The sequence below is a fragment of the Zingiber officinale genome, chromosome 5A (genome assembly GCF_018446385.1).
Source record: "Zingiber officinale cultivar Zhangliang chromosome 5A, Zo_v1.1, whole genome shotgun sequence".
Lineage (NCBI taxonomy): Eukaryota > Viridiplantae > Streptophyta > Magnoliopsida > Zingiberales > Zingiberaceae > Zingiber > Zingiber officinale.
The window spans coordinates 130,712,944-130,718,817 of NC_055994.1; positions in this window are offsets into that span (position 1 = coordinate 130,712,944).

A 5,874-nucleotide genomic window follows, 5' to 3' on the forward strand; every position below is an offset into this window, starting at 1 on the left:
TATTAACAATCTTCTCTAATTTATCAACTTTATCTTTTAAAATATTATTTTGTATTTCTACTTTTCTAAGAGTTAATTTCTTATTTTTATTTGAATTAATTTTATTCATTACATTATTAGCATGTATATCTAATTTTGAAGAGAAATCTATACTAGAGCAAGTAGGATTAGTTAAGCTAGTGCGATCATGTGTTGCAAAAACTGGATTTTCATATAATGTAAATGTACTAACCTTGATTTCTCCCTCTGGATTTTTGGGTCTTCTTTCTGGGCATTGTCTTTTGCAGTGACCCATTAGTTTGCATTTGGAGCATTTGATGTATTTCTTCCCTCTCCTGATCATTTTCTCCTTCTCCTCCGATTGTGCCGTCCGAGTCTTCTGAGTGGGCGATCGTTTCTATAGTGCCCTCTCTCCCTACACTTAAAACAGGTTATGAGCGATTCACAATTTGAATTTACAATTTTACTTTTTAGATCCGTGATAGGATCCTCCCCCTTGACTGTTGCCATTTCAAATTCTGACTCAGATTCAGATATCTCGTCTTTGGCTATCAGTGCTATGAAATCAGTTTGCTCTGATTCTTCTGAGTCTGGTTCGGAGGTTGACTCTGGGGATTTAAATTCAGATTCGGACTCAAGTTCTATTCGATCTTCTGACTCTGAAGGGATCTCATAAAGCTTGAGCACTTTCTCCCAAAGCTCCTTAGCATTGTTGAACTTTCCAACTCGATCAAGATCTGAATTTGTTAGTCTGCATAGGAGAATGTAAGTTGCTTTTGCATTTGCCTCGAATGTCCTTATTGTTTGTGCATCCCACTTGTCACAGGTGATGGGTACACCTTCTTTAGTGGGAAGAGTGAATCCAATATGGACTATGGTCCATATTTCTGCTTCGGTCTTTAATTGATGCTCCACCTGGTCTTTCCAGTATCTGAGGTTCTCGTTAGACAGCAGTGGTAGGCATGTTGAGTTGTACCCATCTTCGTAGGCCATTAGAAGGAATCTCGCAAAATAAACACAATAAAATTTGTTCCAAGACTTGGTCTTGGATTAGTAGTGCGGGAGAGAAATAAAAATAGTAATTCAGGAATTTCGAGAGAAAATAATAAAATATTATTAAAATATTATAAAAAAATATATTACTATAAATTTTTGAAAACACGATATTTCACTAATTCCAATCAATGGTGAAAATTTGAAAATGGATTTTTTGAAAACAGTTTTGGAGGAAAAAAAAACGAAAGGCGTAAGGTTATATTTTCAACCTATACAAACGACAAAGCCACGGAAAATGCTTGAATGGTGGTTGCACCAGTTCAAAGCGACCCCGCTCTGATACCAATTGTTGGATCGAAACCGCGCTAGAGGGGGGGTGAATAGCGCTCGTGGCTAAATCGTTCGTATCGGAAAACTATCGGAGTTAAATACGCAGCGGAATAAAAGAAATAATCACACAGAGACAGGTCGATTTTACTTCGTTCGGAGCCTTGATTGACTCCTACTCGAAGGCCCGCGATCCTTGATCGCTTCCGGTGGGCAACAACTATAAGCTCGATAATGATTACAATTTGAAGTACAATAAATGATAACAATTAATTATACCGACGACAATATCGTAATCTGAAAATTCGGAGCTCCGGGTCGTCGGTGTCTCGTAGCAGCACTTCGGAATCGTCTCGTGAGCAGCTTGTAGCAGAAAGATCGCTTGTAAGTTATTGATTCAAGAAGCTGCTCGAAGTCCCCTTATAAAGGGCATCCAAGGCGCCTCCACCGCTCCGATTCCATCGTGCAGATAAGCGCTGACCATTCTGCGCTTATCACAGTTGAAGGCGCCTCCATCACCACTCAAGGCGCCTTCAACAGGTCCAAGGCGCCTCCATCACCACTCAAGGCACCTTGAACACTGTTTCGCAGCCAGCTCTTCCTTTGTACCCGAGGCGCCCCCAAGCTCCATGGAGGCGCCTCGGACACTGTTCATCCGAGGCTAATGTTGCTCTTTTGTCCCTGCACAATGTGTTAGTCCACAAAATACACACATATCCTGCAAGACAAAGTTAGCACATATAATATCATAAATATGAATGAAAGTTCGACAGTCTCCGAACTGTCCGAGTCTGACTTCGGGTTTCCCCCCCGGAAACCCTAGGTTGACCCGACGCCTACTGTTCCCTCTACGGGGAACACGTCCTCACCTACTCCACTCAGGAGATTTACCTGTTGCCAGTTGATCCTCCAGACCGACTGGACTTTCCGCCTAGGGTTACCACCCCCTAGGACCTAGGGTTACCGCCCCCTAGGGTTTTTCTCCACCTAGGGTTACCACCCCCTAGGACCTAAGGTTGCCGCCCCTTAGGGTTTTCCTCCACCTAGGGTTACCGCCCCCTAGGACCTAAGGTTGCCGCCCCTTAGGGTTTTCCTTCACCTAGGGTTACCACCCCCTGGGACCTAAGGTTGCCGCCCCTTAGGGTTTTCCTTCACCTAGGGTTACCACCCCCTAGGACCTAAGGTTGCCCCCCCTTAGGATTTTCCTTCACCTAGGGTTACCACCCCCTAGGACCTAAGGTTGCCCTCCCTTAGGATTTTCCCTTACCTAACCGCAGTTAGGACTTATGCCTAAGTTCCACTTAGGACTTTCCTGCAAACTTGTTCAACATATTAGAAACAAAACACCTTAACTTTGAACCCTTTGACATAATCAAAACATAGGTTCGATCGTCGGATGCTTCCCGCACCAACATAGTGGAGAGGATCATTGATAGTAGCCATGACCATGCAAGCACCACCAACCAAGCACCTGGAATTGTTAAAGTGAGAATTAAGGAAGAGGTCCTTGGCACAGACCCTCCTACACTCAAATTAGAAGAGAGGCCGAGCGAAAAGAGATGAACAACAATCAATGTATGCATGTAAGTAAGACTATTATCTAGAGCGTACTTGGCCAATGGAGAGAACCTCCCTTTTTATCCTATCTTTTGTAATCTCTATAATCAGAGAATGTCGAACGTCAGGAGGTGTCGGGTAAAAGTAGATGTACGAAGGATTTTGAGGTTTGTATGCGATAGAGTATTGAAATATTCTCTGACGAATAACTATTATCCTCTGATAAGTTGTTGTGATTCTCTGACAACATTATCTCTTTTGGGGTCCGACCGACTAAGAGGCCGACTGGAAGCAAGGTTGAGATGGTGCCTAGGAGAAGTAAGGGGGTTGAGCCTTGGAGGTCCGACTGGCTAAGAGACTGATAGATAGTAACGCTGAGATAATGTCCAAGAAAAGTGAGGTGACTGAGCCCTGGAAGTCTGACTGACATAAAGTCGGTCGGGATTAGAGGAATGGACTACCTGGGTGTGTAGTCCTTAATGTTGGGACCTTGACGTCTGCTAGAGGGGGGTGAATAGCGTCTCATCCAAATCGATCGCTTCCTATAATGTTAGTGCACAGCAGAAATACAAAAACAAATACTAACAAGAAAAAGCAAACCTAACATATTGATTTAACGTGGTTCAGAGATAAAGCTCCTACTCCACGGCTGTCCATAAGGTGGACGATCCCGATCCGTCGGTGGATGACTCCCCGGAAAACCTCCGGCTAGCTCAAGCTCCTTGTCGGTGGAGAAACCTCGCCACAAATACTTGAATACAAGCACACCGATCACACGAGGGCTTGGGAGACTCTAATAGACTTTAACCAAGTCTATTTCGTCACCTTGCCCGGTCATCCCAAGCTCCTTCTTATAAAGCTTGGAGCAAATCAGTAAGCATATTTGCCCGTTATCAGTCGACTGGTCCTTGCACCAGTCGACTGCTACAGTCATCAGTTGACTGCTACAGTAACGCTACAGTGTTGCTGCAGTAACGCTACAGTACTGCTACATTAAACCCTAATTTTAGGATTTTACCTCGAGTACATTCACTCAACGCTCGTTCTCGCCCGACTAACCTAGGCCTAGCCTTCTAGCCTCTTTCATCAGCCTTGCGTCCCTCGGATGCCTCCCCATCCTTCACGTCTTGCCTTCTGGAACTTCCATCGGCCTTGTCATTATTGTCGGGTCTTCCTTTGCCAAGAGGTCACGCCTCTGGGACTTCATCCATTGTCAAGTCACACTTGGACTTACGTTGCCAAGACTACATACTTGGACTTACACCGCCAAGACTACATACTTGGACTTACATCGCCAAGACTCATCCTTGGACTTTCCTCCTTTTCCAAGATCACACTTGGACTTTCCTTGTTGTACCTGTATCCTGCACACTCACAATGCATATCAAATACAACAATAAACCTAACTTAAACCTTTGTCCAAACATCAAAACCTAGGGCACCTAGATTGCTCCAACAATCTCCCCCTTTTTGATGTTTGACAACTTGTTTAAGTTAGGGAAACATAAATACAATACATATGCAAATCAACTCATGCATAAATAATGGAACCTAAATCCCTAGGCTCCCCCTTCACCTAAGCTCTCCCTTGAGCTAGGATTTCCCGCAAAGGTAAACTTCTCCCCCTTTGCCTAAACAATCGCTCCCCCTTCACCTATGCTCCCCCTCGAGCTAGGATTTCTTGCAAAGGTGTATAGGTCAAAGGTGTATAGGTTTTCCACTTAAACCTAAACTTCTCCCCCTTTGCCATACATCAAAAAGAGCTCCAACAATATCCCAATTGTTGAAAACATGTCATCCAGATTGACCATAAACTCATGTATTTATCCCCCATGGATCTCATACATTTAAATGAGTTGACACGGTCAAGAACAACGTTGAAAAACACTTTTAGGCTGGTATCAATCGACTGAACTAGGTACCATTCGACTGCCCCCTTCGACACAACCTTACAGAAGCATTCTATGGTCACAAAATATTGTTACCAGTCGACTGGTATTGGTACCAGTCGACTGCCCTCATCAAAAAGAGCTTACAGAAACATTCTGTGCTCAAAAATACTGTTACCAGTCGACTGATATCTGCACCAGTCGACTGGTACCCTATTTCTACAAAAATCAGTCTTTTCTGGCCAACTTCAGAAATACACCAAAAATTCTACAGACCTCTAAAAAAATCTCAAATTTTGTGAAGAGGTCTATTTTATCCATATCTACTTGAGAAAAATATATATAAAAATATATTTATCATAGATCCCAAGATTGACACAAAATTCAAAACTAGCTAAATGGTTCAATTGAACCTTGACCTAAAGTCCTAGTTTTGGCTTCCTCTTGATGTATCTGCCCATACTAAACCACAATACTTTCCTAACATGAGTTTATATGGCATCTATACATCAAAAACTAATTTTCATGCAATATGAACCCAATTCATATTTCTATGCACGAAACACATCCCAATTGTGTCAACCCACTAGGTTAGACTTAAGTCTGTCTCCTAACCGCTTGACACATTTGATAACCCATCTATCATGGGTCCCAAAGGTTCTTCCTAACCTTAGGAATCTTAACCTTAGTCACCTCCCTTGGTGACTCATCCACTATGGCTAGGCTACTTCGGTGCACCTCGGTTGACACTTGGCCTACTAAACTCACCTTCTTAACCTTAGATGTTAGGACCTTCGGATAGCGGCTAGAGAGGGGGGTGTGAATAGCCGACCCCAAATTCGCGTTTCTTTCTACAAATCAAGTTAGCGCAGTGGAAAAATAACAACAGAAACGTAAATGGAGAATTCAAACCTCAAGCACAGCGATGTACCGAGGTTCGGAGATGAAACTCCTACTCCTCGGCGTGTCCGTAAGGTGGACGAATCCTCTCAATCCGTCGGTGGATGAGACCCCGGAAAATCGGCTAATAAACACTCCTTCTGGGTGGAGAAACCTCGCCACAATCTCTTGCAACAGCAAGATAGGAGTACAAGAAAGAAAGCAA